Source organism: Asterias amurensis, chromosome 7 (assembly GCF_032118995.1).
Source record: "Asterias amurensis chromosome 7, ASM3211899v1".
NCBI lineage: Eukaryota > Metazoa > Echinodermata > Asteroidea > Forcipulatida > Asteriidae > Asterias > Asterias amurensis.
In genome coordinates this window covers 6,413,380-6,431,901 of record NC_092654.1, presented here as the reverse complement: position 1 = coordinate 6,431,901, position 18,522 = coordinate 6,413,380, and positions in this window count along the sequence as shown.

Genomic DNA, 18,522 nt, shown 5'->3' with positions numbered 1-18,522 from the left:
AGGATGCTCAACTTGGTCGATTTGCACCGTCAAAACGCGATTTCCAGAGTTGACTATTAGAAAAACAAGATGGCCGCTCTTCCCTTTTCCCTGCCCGGGGAATAAACTTTTTAATTTTCGAGCCACCCAGAAAAGCCGAATTAGCGTGATTACTACTTACGGATACCCCACCCGAGTGTGCCGGTGCAAATTTGAACCCCTTTAATGTTTTACTTTGGCGGTAATCGACGATTTTTGGTCAAATTATGACGTCACTTTTGCACCAAAAAGTTGTAATTTCCAAGGTTTTGCGCATTTTGCATGACTCCACACAGGAAAGTTGTTCAGGATGCTCAACTTGGGAGATTTGCACCGTCAAAACGCGATTTCCAGAGTTGACTGTTAGAAAAACAAGATGGCCGCTCTTCCCTTTTCCCTGCCCGGGGAATAAACTTTTTAATTTTCGAGCCACCCCGAAAAGCCGAATTAGCGTGATTACTTCTTGCGGATACCCCACCGAGTGTGCCGGTGCAAATTTGAACCCCTTTAATGTTTTACTTTGGCGGTAATCGACGATTTTTGGTCAAATTATGACGTCACTTTTGCACCAAAAAGTTGTAATTTCCAAGGTTTTGCGCATTTTGCATGACTCCACACAGGAAAGTTGTTCAGGATGCTCAACTTGGTCGATTTGCACCGTCAGAACGCGATTTCCAGAGTTGACTATTAGAAAAACAAGATGGCCGCTCTTCCCTTTTCCCTGCCCGGGGAATAAACTTTTTAATTTTCGAGCTACCCCGAAAAGCCGAATTAGCGTGATTACTTCTTGCGGATACCCCACCGAGTGTGCCGGTGCAAATTTGAACCCCTTTAATGTTTAACTTTGGCGGTAATCGACGATTTTTGGTCAAATTATGACGTCACTTTTGCACCAAAAAGTTGTAATTCGCAAGGTTTTGATAATTTTGCATGACTCCACACAGGAAAGTTGTTCAGGATGCTCAACTTGGTCGATTTGCACCGTCAAAACGCGATTTCCAGAGTTGACTATCAGAAAAACAAGATGGCCGCTCTTCCCTTTTCCCTGCCCGGGGAATAAACTTTTTAATTTTCGAGCCACCCCGAAAAGCTGAATTAGCGTGATTACTTCTTGCGGATACCCCACCGAGTGTGCCGGTGCAAATTTGAACCCCTTTAATGTTTTACTTTGGCGGTAATCGACGATTTTTGGTCAAATTATGACGTCACTTTTGCACCAAAAAGTTGTAATTTCCAAGGTTTTGCGCATTTTGCATGACTCCACACAGGAAAGTTGTTCAGGATGCTCAACTTGGTCGATTTGCACCGTCAGAACGCGATTTCCAGAGTTGACTATTAGAAAAACAAGATGGCCGCTCTTCCCTTTTCCCTGCCCGGGGAATAAACTTTTTAATTTTCGAGCTACCCCGAAAAGCCGAATTAGCGTGATTACTTCTTGCGGATACCCCACCGAGTGTGCCGGTGCAAATTTGAACCCCTTTAATGTTTAACTTTGGCGGTAATCGACGATTTTGGGTCAAATTATGACGTCACTTTTGCACCAAAAAGTTGTAATTCGCAAGGTTTTGATAATTTTGCATGACTCCACACAGGAAAGTTGTTCAGGATGCTCAACTTGGTCGATTTGCACCGTCAAAACGCGATTTCCAGAGTTGACTATCAGAAAAACAAGATGGCCGCTCTTCCCTTTTCCCTGCCCGGGGAATAAACTTTTTAATTTTCGAGCCACCCCGAAAAGCTGAATTAGCGTGATTACTTCTTGCGGATACCCAACCCGAGTGAGCCGGTGCAAATTTGAAGCCCGTCTATGTTTTACTTTGGCGGTAATCGACGATTTTTGGTCAAATTATGACGTGTCTTTTGCACCAAAAAGTTGTAATTTCCAAGGTTTTGCGAATTTTGCATGACTCCACACAGGAAAGTTGTTCAGGATGCTCAACTTGGTCGATTTGCACCGTCAAAACGCAATTTCCAGAGTTGACTATTAGAAAAACAAGATGGCCGCTCTTCCCTTTTCCCTGCCCGGGGGATAAACTTTTTAATTTTCGAGCCACCCCGAAAAGCCGAATTAGCGTGATTACTTCTTGCGGATACCCCACCTAGTGTGCCGGTGCAAATTTGAACCCCTTTAATGTTTTACTTTGGCGGTAATCGACGATTTTTGGTCAAATTATGACGTCACTTTTGCACCAAAAACTTGTAATTTCCAAGGTTTTGCGAATTTTGCATGACTCCACACAGGAAAGTTGTTCAGGATGCTCAACTTGGTCGATTTGCACCGTCACAACGCGATTTCCAGAGTTGACTATTAGAAAAACCAAAATGGCCGCTCTTCCCTTTTCCCTGCCCGGGGAATAAACTTTTTAATTTTCGAGCCACCCCGAAAAGCCGAATAAGCGTGATTACTTCTTGCGGATACCCCACCTAGTGTGCCGGTGCAAATTTGAACCCCTTTAATGTTTTACTTTGGCGGTAATCGACGATTTTTGGTCAAATTATGACGTCACTATTGCACCAAAAAGTTGTAATTTCCAAGGTTTTGCGAATTTTGCATGACTCCACACAGGAAAGTTGTTCAGGCTGCTCAACTTGGTCGATTTGCACCGTCAAAACGCGATTTCCAGAGTTGACTGTTAGGAAAACCAAAATGGCCGCTCTTCCCTTTTCCCTGCCCGGGGAATAAACTTTTTAATTTTCGAGCCACCCAGAAAAGCCGAATTAGCTTGATTACTTCTTGCGGATACCCAACCCGAGTGTGCCGGTGCAAATTTGAACCTCTTTAATGTTTTACTTTGTAGGTAATCGACGATTTTTGGGTCAAATTATGACGTCACTTTTGCACCAAAAAGTTGTAATTTCCAAGGTTTAGCTAATTTTGCATGACTCCACACAGGAAAGTTGTTCAGGATGCTCAACTTGGTCGATTTGCACCGTCAAAACGCGATTTCCAGAGTTGACTGTTAGAAAAACAAGATGGCCGCTCTTCCCTTTTCCCTGCCCGGGGAATAAACTTTTTAATTTTCGAGCCACCCCGAAAAGCCGAATTAGCATGATTACTTCTTGCGGATACCCCACCCGAGTGTGCCGGAGCAAATTTGAAGCCCGTCTATGTTTTACTTTGGCGGTAATCGACGATTTTTGGTCAAATTATGACGTCACTTTTGAACCAAAAAGATGTAATTTCCAAGGTTTTGCGAATTTTGCATGACTCCACACAGGAAAGTTGTTCAGGATGCTCAACTTGGTCGATTTGCACCATCAAATAGCGATTTCCAGAGTTGACTGTTAGAAAAACAAGATAGCCGCTCTTCCCTTTTCCCTGCCCGGGGAATAAACTTTTTAATTTTCGAGCCACCCCGAAAAGCCGAATTGGCGAGATTACTTCTTGCGGATACCCCACCCGAGTGTGCCGGTACAAATTTGAACCCCGTTAATGTTTAACTTTGGCGGTAATCGACGATTTTTGGTCAAATTATGACGTCACTTTTGCACCAAAAAGTTGTAATTTCCAAGGTTTTGCGAATTTTGCATGACTCCACACAGGAAAGTTGTTCAGGCTGCTCAACTTGGTCGATTTGCACCGTCAAAACGCGATTTCCAGAGTTGACTGTTAGAAAAACAAGATGGCCGCTCATCCCTTTTCCCTGCCCGGGGAATAAACTTTTTAATTTTCGAGCCACCCCGAAAAGCCAAATTAGCATGATTACTTCTTGCGGATACCCCACCGAGTGTGCCGGAGCAATTTTGAAGCCCGTCTATGTTTTACTTTGGCGGTAATCGACGATTTTTGGTCAAATTATGACGTCACTTTTGAACCAAAAAGTTGTAATTTCCAAGGTTTTGCGAATTTTGCATGACTCCACACAGGAAAGTTGTTCAGGATGCTCAACTTGGTCGATTTGCACCATCAAATAGCGATTTTCAGAGTTGACTGTTAGAAAAACAAGATAGCCGCTCTTCCCTTTTCCCTGCCCGGGGAATAAACTTTTTAATTTTCGAGCCACCCCGAAAAGCCGAATTGGCGAGATTACTTCTTGCGGATACCCCACCCGAGTGTGCCGGTGCAAATTTGAACCCCGTTAATGTTTAACTTTGGCGGTAATCGACGATTTTTGGTCAAATTATGATGTCACTTTTGCACCAAAAAGTTGTAATTTCCAAGGTTTTGCGAATTTTGCATGACTCCACACAGGAAAGTTGTTCAGGATGCTCAACTTGGTCGATTTGCACCGTCAAAACGCGATTTCCAGAGTTAACTATTAGAAAAACAAGATGGCCGCTCTTCCCTTTTCCCTGACCGGGGAATAAACTTTTTAATTTTCGAGCCACCCCGAAAAGCCGAATTAGCATGATTACTTCTTGCGGATACCCCACCCGAGTGTGCCGGTGCAAATTTGAAGCCCGTCTATGTTTTACTTTGGCGGTAATCGACGATTTTTGGTCAAATTATGACGTCACTTTTGCACCAAATGGTGGTAATTTCCAAGGTTTTGCGAATTTTGCATGACTCCACACAGGAAAGTTGTTCAGGATGATCAACTTGGTCGATTTGCACCGTCAAAACGCGATTTCCAGAGTTGACTGTTAAAAAAACAAGATGGCCGCTCTTCCCCTTTCCCTGCCCGGGGAATAAACTTTTTAATTTTCGAGCCACCCCGAAAAGCCGATTTAGCGTAATTACTTCCTGCGGATACCCCACCCGAGTGTGCCGGTGCAAATTTGAATCCCGTCTATGTTTTACTTTGGCGGTAATCGACGTTTTTTGGTCAAATTATGACGTCACTTTTGCATGAAAAAGTTGTAATTTCCAAGGTTTTGCGAATTTTGCATGACTCCACACAGGAAAGTTGTTCAGGATGCTCAACTTGGTCGATTTGCACCGTCAAAACGCGATTTCCAGAGTTGACTGTTAGAAAAACAAGATGGCCGCTCTTCCCTTTTCCCTGCCCGGGGAATAAACTTTTTAATTTTCGAGCCACCCCGAAAAGCCGAATTAGCGTGATTACTTCTTGCGGATACCCCACCGAGTGTGCCGGTGCAAATTTGAACCCCTTTAATGTTTTACTTTGGCGGTAATCGACGATTTTTGGTCAAATTATGACGTCACTTTTGCACCAAAACGTTGTAATTTCCAAGGTTTTGCGAATTTTGCATGACTCCACACAGGAAAGTTGTTCATGATGCTCAACTTGGTCGATTTGCACCGTCAAAACGCGATTTCCAGAGTTGACTATTAGAAAAACAAGATGGCCGCTCTTCCCTTTTCCTTGCCCGGGGAATAAACTTTTTAATTTTCGAGCCACCCAGAAAAGCCGAATTAGCGTGATTACTTCTTGCGGATACCCCACCCGAGTGTACCGGTGCAAATTTGAACCCGTTTAATGTTTTACGTTGGAGGTAATCGACGATTTTTGGTCAAATCATGACGTCACTTTTGCACCAAAAAGTTGTAATTTCCAAGATTTTGCTAATTGTGCATGACTCCACACAGGAAAGTTGTTCAGGATGCTCAACTTGGTCGATTTGCACCGTCAAAACGCGATTTCCAGAGTTGACTATTAGAAAAACAAGATGGCCGCTCTTCCCTTTTCCCTGCCCGGGGAATAAATTTTTTAATTTTCGAGCCACCCCGAAAATCCGAATTAGCGTGATTACTTCTTGCGGATACCCCACCCGAGTGTGCCGGTGCAAATTTGAAGCCCGTCTATGTTTTACTTTGGCGGTAATCGACGATTTTTGGTCAAGTTATGACGTCACTTTTGCACCAAAAAGTTGTAATTTCCAAGGTTTTGCGAATTTTGCATGACTCCACACAGGAAAGTTGTTCAGGATGCTCAACTTGGTCGATTTGCACCGTCAAAACGCGATTTCCAGAGTTGACTGTTAGAAAATCAAAATGGCCGCTCTTCCCTTTTCCCTGCCCGGGGAATAAACTTTTTAATTTTCGACCCACCCCGAAAAGCCGAATTAGCGTGATTACTTCTTGCGGATACCCCACCCGAGTGTGCCGGTGCAAATTTGAAGCCCGTCTATGTTTTACTTTGGCGGTAATCGACGATTTTTGGTCAAATTATGACGTCACTTTTGCACCAAAAAGTTGTAATTTCCAAGGTTTTGATAATTTTGCATGACTCCACACAGGAAAGTTGTTCAGGATGCTCAACTTGGTCGATTTGCACCGTCAAAACGCGATTTCCAGAGTTGACTGTTAGAAAAACAAGATGGCCGCTCTTCCCTTTTCCCTACCCGGGGAATAAACTACTTAATTTTCGAGCCACCCCGAAAAGCCGAATTAGCGTGATTACTTCTTGCGGATACCCCACCCGAGTGTGCCGGTGCAAATTTGAAGCCCGTCTATGTTTTACTTTGTGGGTAATTGACGATTTTTGGTCAAATTATGACGTCACTTTTGCACCAAAAAGTTGTAATTCCCAAGGTTTTGCGAATTTTGCATGACTCCATACAGGAAAGTTGTTCAGGATGCTCAACTTGGTCGATTTGCACCGTCAAAACGCGATTTCCAGAGTTGACTGTTAGAAAAACAAGATGGGCGCTCTTCCCTTTTCCCTACCCGGGGAATAAACTTTTAATTTTCGAGCCACCCCGAAAAGCCGAATTAGCGTGATTACTTCTTGCGGATGCCTCACCCGAGTGTGCCGGTGCAAATTTGAAGCCCTTTAATGTTTACTTTGGCGGTAATCGATGATTTTTGGTCAAATTATGACGTCACTTTTGCACCAAAAAGTTGTAATTTCCAAGGTTTTGCGAATTTTGCATGACTCCACACAGGAAAGTTGTTCAGGATGCTCAACTTGGTCGATTTGCACCGTCAAAACGCGATTTCCAGAGTTGACTATTAGAAAAACAAGATGGCCGCTCTTCCATTTTCCCTGCCCGGGGAATAAACTTTTTAATTTTCGAGCCACCCCGAAAAGCCGAATTAGCGTGATTACTTCTTGCGGATACCCCACCCGAGTGTGCCGGTGCAAATTTGAACCCCTTTAGTGTTTTACTTTGGCGGTAATCGACGATTTTTGGTCAAATTATGACGTCACTTTTGCACCAAAAAGTTGTAATTCCCAAGGTTTTGCGAATTTTGCATGACTCCACACAGGAAAGTTTGGTCGATTTGCACCGTCAAAACGCGATTTCCAGAGTTGACTGTTAGAAAAACAAGATGGCCGCTCTTCCATTTTCCCTGCCCGGGGAATAAACTTTTTAATTTTCGAGCCACCCCGAAAAGCCAAATTAGCATGATTACTTCTTGCGGATACCCCACCCGAGTGTGCCGGAGCAATTTTGAAGCCCGTCTATGTTTTACTTTGGCGGTAATCGACGATTTTTGGTCAAATTATGACGTCACTTTTGAACCAAAAAGTTGTAATTTCCAAGGTTTTGCGAATTTTGCATGACTCCACACAGGAAAGTTGTTCAGGATGCTCAACTTGGTCGATTTGCACCATCAAAAAGCGATTTTCAGAGTTGACTGTTAGAAAAACAAGATAGCCGCTCTTCCCTTTTCCCTGCCCGGGGAATAAACTACTTAATTTTCGAGCCACCCCGAAAAGCCGAATTAGCGTGATTACTTCTTGCGGATACCCCACCCGAGTGTGCCGGTGCAAATTTGAAGCCCGTCTATGTTTTACTTTGTGGGTAATTGACGATTTTTGGTCAAATTATGACGTCACTTTTGCACCAAAAAGTTGTAATTCCCAAGGTTTTGCGAATTTTGCATGACTCCATACAGGAAAGTTGTTCAGGATGCTCAACTTGGTCGATTTGCACCGTCAAAACGCGATTTCCAGAGTTGACTGTTAGAAAAACAAGATGGGCGCTCTTCCCTTTTCCCTACCCGGGGAATAAACTTTTAATTTTCGAGCCACCCCGAAAAGCCGAATTAGCGTGATTACTTCTTGCGGATGCCTCACCCGAGTGTGCCGGTGCAAATTTGAAGCCCTTTAATGTTTACTTTGGCGGTAATCGATGATTTTTGGTCAAATTATGACGTCACTTTTGCACCAAAAAGTTGTAATTTCCAAGGTTTTGCGAATTTTGCATGACTCCACACAGGAAAGTTGTTCAGGATGCTCAACTTGGTCGATTTGCACCGTCAAAACGCGATTTCCAGAGTTGACTATTAGAAAAACAAGATGGCCGCTCTTCCATTTTCCCTGCCCGGGGAATAAACTTTTTAATTTTCGAGCCACCCCGAAAAGCCGAATTAGCGTGATTACTTCTTGCGGATACCCCACCCGAGTGTGCCGGTGCAAATTTGAACCCCTTTAATGTTTTACTTTGGCGGTAATCGACGATTTTTGGTCAAATTATGACGTCACTTTTGCACCAAAAAGTTGTAATTCCCAAGGTTTTGCGAATTTTGCATGACTCCACACAGGAAAGTTTGGTCGATTTGCACCGTCAAAACGCGATTTCCAGAGTTGACTGTTAGAAAAACAAGATGGCCGCTCTTCCATTTTCCCTGCCCGGGGAATAAACTTTTTAATTTTCGAGCCACCCCGAAAAGCCAAATTAGCATGATTACTTCTTGCGGATACCCCACCCGAGTGTGCCGGAGCAATTTTGAAGCCCGTCTATGTTTTACTTTGGCGGTAATCGACGATTTTTGGTCAAATTATGACGTCACTTTTGAACCAAAAAGTTGTAATTTCCAAGGTTTTGCGAATTTTGCATGACTCCACACAGGAAAGTTGTTCAGGATGCTCAACTTGGTCGATTTGCACCATCAAAAAGCGATTTTCAGAGTTGACTGTTAGAAAAACAAGATAGCCGCTCTTCCCTTTTCCCTGCCCGGGGAATAAACTTTTTAATTTTCGAGCCACCCCGAAAAGCCGAATTGGCGAGATTACTTCTTGCGGATACCCCACCCGAGTGTGCCGGTGCAAATTTGAACCCCGTTAATGTTTAACTTTGGCGGTAATCGACGATTTTTGGTCAAATTATGACGTCACTTTTGCACCAAAAAGTTGTAATTTCCAAGGTTTTGCAAATTTTGCATGACTCCACACAGGAAAGTTGTTCAGGATGCTCAACTTGGTCGATTTGCACCGTCAAAACGCGATTTCCAGAGTTAACTATTAGAAAAACAAGATGGCCGCTCTTCCCTTTTCCCTGACCGGGGAATAAACTTTTTAATTTTCGAGCCACCCCGAAAAGCCGAATTAGCATGATTACTTCTTGCGGATACCCCACCCGAGTGTGCCGGTGCAAATTTGAAGCCCGTCTATGTTTTACTTTGGCGGTAATCGACGATTTTTGGTCAAATTATGACGTCACTTTTGCACCAAATGGTGGTAATTTCCAAGGTTTTGCGAATTTTGCATGACTCCACACAGGAAAGTTGTTCAGGATGATCAACTTGGTCGATTTGCACCGTCAAAACGCGATTTCCAGAGTTGACTGTTAAAAAAACAAGATGGCCGCTCTTCCCCTTTCCCTGCCCGGGGAATAAACTTTTTAATTTTCGAGCCACCCCGAAAAGCCGATTTAGCGTAATTACTTCCTGCGGATACCCCACCCGAGTGTGCCGGTGCAAATTTGAATCCCGTCTATGTTTTACTTTGGCGGTAATCGACGTTTTTTGGTCAAATTATGACGTCACTTTTGCATGAAAAAGTTGTAATTTCCAAGGTTTTGCGAATTTTGCATGACTCCACACAGGAAAGTTGTTCAGGATGCTCAACTTGGTCGATTTGCACCGTCAAAACGCGATTTCCAGAGTTGACTGTTAGAAAAACAAGATGGCCGCTCTTCCCTTTTCCCTGCCCGGGGAATAAACTTTTTAATTTTCGAGCCACCCCGAAAAGCCGAATTAGCGTAATTACTTCTTGCGGATACCCCACCGAGTGTGCCGGTGCAAATTTGAACCCCTTTAATGTTTTACTTTGGCGGTAATCGACGATTTTTGGTCAAATTATGACGTCACTTTTGCACCAAAACGTTGTAATTTCCAAGGTTTTGCGAATTTTGCATGACTCCACACAGGAAAGTTGTTCATGATGCTCAACTTGGTCGATTTGCACCGTCAAAACGCGATTTCCAGAGTTGACTATTAGAAAAACAAGATGGCCGCTCTTCCCTTTTCCTTGCCCGGGGAATAAACTTTTTAATTTTCGAGCCACCCAGAAAAGCCGAATTAGCGTGATTACTTCTTGCGGATACCCCACCCGAGTGTACCGGTGCAAATTTGAACCCGTTTAATGTTTTACGTTGGAGGTAATCGACGATTTTTGGTCAAATCATGACGTCACTTTTGCACCAAAAAGTTGTAATTTCCAAGATTTTGCTAATTGTGCATGACTCCACACAGGAAAGTTGTTCAGGATGCTCAACTTGGTCGATTTGCACCGTCAAAACGCGATTTCCAGAGTTGACTATTAGAAAAACAAGATGGCCGCTCTTCCCTTTTCCCTGACCGGGGAATAAACTTTTTAATTTTCGAGCCACCCCGAAAAGCCGAATTAGCATGATTACTTCTTGCGGATACCCCACCCGAGTGTGCCGGTGCAAATTTGAAGCCCGTCTATGTTTTACTTTGGCGGTAATCGACGATTTTTGGTCAAATTATGACGTCACTTTTGCACCAAATGGTGGTAATTTCCAAGGTTTTGCGAATTTTGCATGACTCCACACAGGAAAGTTGTTCAGGATGATCAACTTGGTCGATTTGCACCGTCAAAACGCGATTTCCAGAGTTGACTGTTAAAAAAACAAGATGGCCGCTCTTCCCCTTTCCCTGCCCGGGGAATAAACTTTTTAATTTTCGAGCCACCCCGAAAAGCCGATTTAGCGTAATTACTTCCTGCGGATACCCCACCCGAGTGTGCCGGTGCAAATTTGAATCCCGTCTATGTTTTACTTTGGCGGTAATCGACGTTTTTTGGTCAAATTATGACGTCACTTTTGCATGAAAAAGTTGTAATTTCCAAGGTTTTGCGAATTTTGCATGACTCCACACAGGAAAGTTGTTCAGGATGCTCAACTTGGTCGATTTGCACCGTCAAAACGCGATTTCCAGAGTTGACTGTTAGAAAAACAAGATGGCCGCTCTTCCCTTTTCCCTGCCCGGGGAATAAACTTTTTAATTTTCGAGCCACCCCGAAAAGCCGAATTAGCGTAATTACTTCTTGCGGATACCCCACCGAGTGTGCCGGTGCAAATTTGAACCCCTTTAATGTTTTACTTTGGCGGTAATCGACGATTTTTGGTCAAATTATGACGTCACTTTTGCACCAAAACGTTGTAATTTCCAAGGTTTTGCGAATTTTGCATGACTCCACACAGGAAAGTTGTTCATGATGCTCAACTTGGTCGATTTGCACCGTCAAAACGCGATTTCCAGAGTTGACTATTAGAAAAACAAGATGGCCGCTCTTCCCTTTTCCTTGCCCGGGGAATAAACTTTTTAATTTTCGAGCCACCCAGAAAAGCCGAATTAGCGTGATTACTTCTTGCGGATACCCCACCCGAGTGTACCGGTGCAAATTTGAACCCGTTTAATGTTTTACGTTGGAGGTAATCGACGATTTTTGGTCAAATCATGACGTCACTTTTGCACCAAAAAGTTGTAATTTCCAAGATTTTGCTAATTGTGCATGACTCCACACAGGAAAGTTGTTCAGGATGCTCAACTTGGTCGATTTGCACCGTCAAAACGCGATTTCCAGAGTTGACTATTAGAAAAACAAGATGGCCGCTCTTCCCTTTTCCCTGCCCGGGGAATAAATTTTTTAATTTTCGAGCCACCCCGAAAATCCGAATTAGCGTGATTACTTCTTGAGGATACCCCACCCGAGTGTGCCGGTGCAAATTTGAAGCCCGTCTATGTTTTACTTTGGCGGTAATCGACGATTTTTGGTCAAGTTATGACGTCACTTTTGCACCAAAAAGTTGTAATTTCCAAGGTTTTGCGAATTTTGCATGACTCCACACAGGAAAGTTGTTCAGGATGCTCAACTTGGTCGATTTGCACCGTCAAAACGCGATTTCCAGAGTTGACTGTTAGAAAATCAAGATGGCCGCTCTTCCCTTTTCCCTGCCCGGGGAATAAACTTTTTAATTTTCGACCCACCCCGAAAAGCCGAATTAGCGTGATTACTTCTTGCGGATACCCCACCCGAGTGTGCCGGTGCAAATTTGAAGCCCGTCTATGTTTTACTTTGGCGGTAATCGACGATTTTTGGTCAAATTATGACGTCACTTTTGCACCAAAAAGTTGTAATTTCCAAGGTTTTGATAATTTTGCATGACTCCACACAGGAAAGTTGTTCAGGATGCTCAACTTGGTCGATTTGCACCGTCAAAACGCGATTTCCAGAGTTGACTGTTAGAAAAACAAGGATCCGCTCTTCCCTTTTCCCTACCCGGGGAATAAACTACTTAATTTTCGAGCCACCCCGAAAAGCCGAATTAGCGTGATTACTTCTTGCGGATACCCCACCCGAGTGTGCCGGTGCAAATTTGAAGCCCGTCTATGTTTTACTTTGTGGGTAATTGACGATTTTTGGTCAAATTATGACGTCACTTTTGCACCAAAAAGTTGTAATTCCCAAGGTTTTGCGAATTTTGCATGACTCCACACAGGAAAGTTGTTCAGGATGCTCAACTTGGTCGATTTGCACCGTCAAAACGCGATTTCCAGAGTTGACTGTTAGAAAAACAAGATGGGCGCTCTTCCCTTTTCCCTACCCGGGGAATAAACTTTTAATTTTCGAGCCACCCCGAAAAGCCGAATTAGCGTGATTACTTCTTGCGGATGCCTCACCCGAGTGTGCCGGTGCAAATTTGAAGCCCTTTAATGTTTACTTTGGCGGTAATCGATGATTTTTGGTCAAATTATGACGTCACTTTTGCACCAAAAAGTTGTAATTTCCAAGGTTTTGCGAATTTTGCATGACTCCACACAGGAAAGTTGTTCAGGATGCTCAACTTGGTCGATTTGCACCGTCAAAACGCGATTTCCAGAGTTGACTATTAGAAAAACAAGATGGCCGCTCTTCCATTTTCCCTGCCCGGGGAATAAACTTTTTAATTTTCGAGCCACCCCGAAAAGCCGAATTAGCGTGATTACTTCTTGCGGATACCCCACCCGAGTGTGCCGGTGCAAATTTGAACCCCTTTAATGTTTTACTTTGGCGGTAATCGACGATTTTTGGTCAAATTATGACGTCACTTTTGCACCAAAAAGTTGTAATTCCCAAGGTTTTGCGAATTTTGCATGACTCCACACAGGAAAGTTTGGTCGATTTGCACCGTCAAAACGCGATTTCCAGAGTTGACTGTTAGAAAAACAAGATGGCCGCTCTTCCATTTTCCCTGCCCGGGGAATAAACTTTTTAATTTTCGAGCCACCCCGAAAAGCCAAATTAGCGTGATTACTTCTTGCGGATACCCCACCGAGTGTGCCGGTGTAAATTTGAACCCCTTTAATGTTTTACTTTGGCGGTAATCGACGATTTTTGGTCAGATTATGACGTCACTTTTGCACCAAAAAGTTGTAATTTCCAAGGTTTTGCCAGTTTTGCATGACTCCACACAGGAAAGTTGTTCAGGATGCTCAACTTGGTCGATTTGCACCGTCAAAACGCGATTTCCAGAGTTGACTATTAGAAAAACAAGATGGCCGCTCTTCCCTTTTCCCTGCCCTGGGAATAAACTTTTTAATTTTCGAGCCACCCAGAAAAGCCGAATTAGCGTGAATACTTCTTGCGGATACCCAACCCGAGTGTGCCGGTGCAAATTTGAACCCCTTTAATGTTTTACTTTGGCGGTAATCGACGATTTTTGGTCAAATTATGACGTCACTTTTGCACCAAAAAGTTGTAATTTCCAAGGTTTTGCGAATTTTGCATGACTCCACACAGGAAAGTTGTTCAGGATGCTCAACTTGGGCGATTTGCACCGTCAAAACGCGATTTCCAGAGTTGACTGTTAGAAAAACAAGATGGCCGCTCTTCCATTTTCCCTGCCCGGGGAATAAACTTTTTAATTTTCGAGCCACCCCGAAAAGCCAAATTAGCGTGATTACTTCTTGCGGATACCCAACCCGAGTGTGCCGGTGCAAATTTGAACCCCTTTAATGTTTTACTTTGGCGGTAATCGACAATTTTTGGTCAGATTATGACGTCACTTTTGCACCAAAAAGTTGTAATTTCCAAGGTTTTGCCAGTTTTGCATGACTCCACACAGGAAAGTTGTTCAGGATGCTCAACTTGGTCGATTTGCACCGTCAAAACGCGATTTCCAGAGATGACTATTAGAAAAACAAGATGGCCGCTCTTCCATTTTCCCTGCCCGGGGAATAAACTTTTTAATTTTCGAGCCACCCCGAAAAGCCGAATTACCATGATTACTTCTTGCGGATACCCCACCCGAGTGTGCCGGTGCAAATTTGAAGCCCGTCTATGTTTTACTTTGGCGGTAATCGACGATTTTTGGTCAAATTATGACGTCACTTTTGCACCAAAAAGTTGTAATTTCCAAGGTTTTGCGAATTTTGCATGACTCCACACAGGCAAGTTGTTCAGGATGCTCAACTTGGTCGATTTGCACCGTCAAAACGCGATTTCCAGAGTTGACTATTAGAAAAACAAGATGGCCGCTCTTCCCTTTTCCCTGCCCGGGGAATAAACTTTTTAATTTTCGAGCCACCCAGAAAAGCCGAATTAGCGTGATTACTTCTTGCGGATACCCAACCCGAGTGTGCCGGTGCAAATTTGAACCCCTTTAATGTTTTACTTTGGCGGTAATCAACGATTTTTGGTCAAATTATGACGTCACTTTTGCACCAAAAAGTTGTAATTCCCAAGGTTTTGCGAATTTTGCATGAGTCCACTTAGGAAAGTTGTTCAGGATGCTCAACTTGGGCGATTTGCACCGTCAAAACGCGATTTCCAGAGTTGAATGTTAGAAAAACAAGCTGGCCGCTCTTCCCTTTTCCCTGCCCGGGGAATAAACTTTTTAGTTTTCGAGCCACCCCGAAAAGCCGAATTAGCGTGATTACTTCTTGCGGATACCCCACCCGAGTGTGCCGGTGCAAATTTGAACCCCTTTAATGTTTTACTTTGGCGGTAATCGACGATTTTTGGTCAAATTATGACGTCACTTTTGCACCAAAAAGTTGTAATTCCCAAGGTTTTGCGAATTTTGCATGACTCCACACAGGAAAGTTGTTCAGGATGCTCAACTTGGTCGATTTGCACCGTCAAAACGCGATATCCAGAGTTGACTATTAGAAAAACAAGATGGCCGCTCTTCCCTTTTCCCTGCCCGGGGAATAAACTTTTTAATTTTCGAGCCACCCAGAAAAGCCGAATTAGCGTGATTACTTCTTGCGGATACCCCACCCGAGTGTGCCGGTGCAAATTTGAACCCCTTTAATGTTTTACTTTGGCGGTAATCGACGATTTTTGGTCAAATTATGACGTCACTTTTGCACCAAAAAGTTGTAATTCCCAAGGTTTTGCGAATTTTGCATGACTCCACACAGGAAAGTTGTTCAGGATGCTCAACTTGGTCGATTTGCACCGTCAAAACGCGATTTCCAGAGTTGACTGTTAGAAAAACAAGATGGCCGCTCTTCCCTTTACCCTGCCCGGGGAATAAACTTTTTAGTTTTCGAGCCACCCAGAAAAGCCGAATTAGCGTGATTACTTCTTGCGGATACCCCACCCGAGTGTACCGGTGCAAATTTGAACCCGTTTAATGTTTTACGTTGGAGGTAATCGACGATTTTTGGTCAAATCATGACGTCACTTTTGCACCAAAAAGTTGTAATTTCCAAGATTTTGCTAATTGTGCATGACTCCACACAGGAAAGTTGTTCAGGATGCTCAACTTGGTCGATTTGCACCGTCAAAACGCGATTTCCAGAGTTGACTATTAGAAAAACAAGATGGCCGCTCTTCCCTTTTCCCTGCCCGGGGAATAAATTTTTTAATTTTCGAGCCACCCCGAAAATCCGAATTAGCGTGATTACTTCTTGCGGATACCCCACCCGAGTGTGCCGGTGCAAATTTGAAGCCCGTCTATGTTTTACTTTGGCGGTAATCGACGATTTTTGGTCAAGTTATGACGTCACTTTTGCACCAAAAAGTTGTAATTTCCAAGGTTTTGCGAATTTTGCATGACTCCACACAGGAAAGTTGTTCAGGATGCTCAACTTGGTCGATTTGCACCGTCAAAACGCGATTTCCAGAGTTGACTGTTAGAAAATCAAGATGGCCGCTCTTCCCTTTTCCCTGCCCGGGGAATAAACTTTTTAATTTTCGACCCACCCCGAAAAGCCGAATTAGCGTGATTACTTCTTGCGGATACCCCACCCGAGTGTGCCGGTGCAAATTTGAAGCCCGTCTATGTTTTACTTTGGCGGTAATCGACGATTTTTGGTCAAGTTATGACGTCACTTTTGCACCAAAAAGTTGTAATTTCCAAGGTTTTGCGAATTTTGCATGACTCCACACAGGAAAGTTGTTCAGGATGCTCAACTTGGTCGATTTGCACCGTCAAAACGCGATTTCCAGAGTTGACTGTTAGAAAAACAAGATGGCCGCTCTTCCCTTTTCCCTACCCGGGGAATAAACTACTTAATTTTCGAGCCACCCCGAAAAGCCGAATTAGCGTGATTACTTCTTGCGGATACCCCACCCGAGTGTGCCGGTGCAAATTTGAAGCCCGTCTATGTTTTACTTTGTGGGTAATTGACGATTTTTGGTCAAATTATGACGTCACTTTTGCACCAAAAAGTTGTAATTCCCAAGGTTTTGCGAATTTTGCATGACTCCACACAGGAAAGTTGTTCAGGATGCTCAACTTGGTCGATTTGCACCGTCAAAACGCGATTTCCAGAGTTGACTGTTAGAAAAACAAGATGGGCGCTCTTCCCTTTTCCCTACCCGGGGAATAAACTTTTAATTTTCGAGCCACCCCGAAAAGCCGAATTAGCGTGATTACTTCTTGCGGATGCCTCACCCGAGTGTGCCGGTGCAAATTTGAAGCCCTTTAATGTTTACTTTGGCGGTAATCGATGATTTTTGGTCAAATTATGACGTCACTTTTGCACCAAAAAGTTGTAATTTCCAAGGTTTTGCGAATTTTGCATGACTCCACACAGGAAAGTTGTTCAGGATGCTCAACTTGGTCGATTTGCACCGTCAAAACGCGATTTCCAGAGTTGACTATTAGAAAAACAAGATGGCCGCTCTTCCATTTTCCCTGCCCGGGGAATAAACTTTTTAATTTTCGAGCCACCCCGAAAAGCCGAATTAGCGTGATTACTTCTTGCGGATACCCCACCCGAGTGTGCCGGTGCAAATTTGAACCCCTTTAATGTTTTACTTTGGCGGTAATCGACGATTTTTGGTCAAATTATGACGTCACTTTTGCACCAAAAAGTTGTAATTCCCAAGGTTTTGCGAATTTTGCATGACTCCACACAGGAAAGTTTGGTCGATTTGCACCGTCAAAACGCGATTTCCAGAGTTGACTGTTAGAAAAACAAGATGGCCGCTCTTCCATTTTCCCTGCCCGGGGAATAAACTTTTTAATTTTCGAGCCACCCCGAAAAGCCAAATTAGCGTGATTACTTCTTGCGGATACCCCACCGAGTGTGCCGGTGTAAATTTGAACCCCTTTAATGTTTTACTTTGGCGGTAATCGACGATTTTTGGTCAGATTATGACGTCACTTTTGCACCAAAAAGTTGTAATTTCCAAGGTTTTGCCAGTTTTGCATGACTCCACACAGGAAAGTTGTTCAGGATGCTCAACTTGGTCGATTTGCACCGTCAAAACGCGATTTCCAGAGTTGACTATTAGAAAAACAAGATGGCCGCTCTTCCCTTTTCCCTGCCCTGGGAATAAACTTTTTAATTTTCGAGCCACCCAGAAAAGCCGAATTAGCGTGAATACTTCTTGCGGATACCCAACCCGAGTGTGCCGGTGCAAATTTGAACCCCTTTAATGTTTTACTTTGGCGGTAATCGACGATTTTTGGTCAAATTATGACGTCACTTTTGCACCAAAAAGTTGTAATTTCCAAGGTTTTGCGAATTTTGCATGACTCCACACAGGAAAGTTGTTCAGGATGCTCAACTTGGGCGATTTGCACCGTCAAAACGCGATTTCCAGAGTTGACTGTTAGAAAAACAAGATGGCCGCTCTTCCATTTTCCCTGCCCGGGGAATAAACTTTTTAATTTTCGAGCCACCCCGAAAAGCCAAATTAGCGTGATTACTTCTTGCGGATACCCAACCCGAGTGTGCCGGTGCAAATTTGAACCCCTTTAATGTTTTACTTTGGCGGTAATCGACAATTTTTGGTCAGATTATGACGTCACTTTTGCACCAAAAAGTTGTAATTTCCAAGGTTTTGCCAGTTTTGCATGACTCCACACAGGAAAGTTGTTCAGGATGCTCAACTTGGTCGATTTGCACCGTCAAAACGCGATTTCCAGAGATGACTATTAGAAAAACAAGATGGCCGCTCTTCC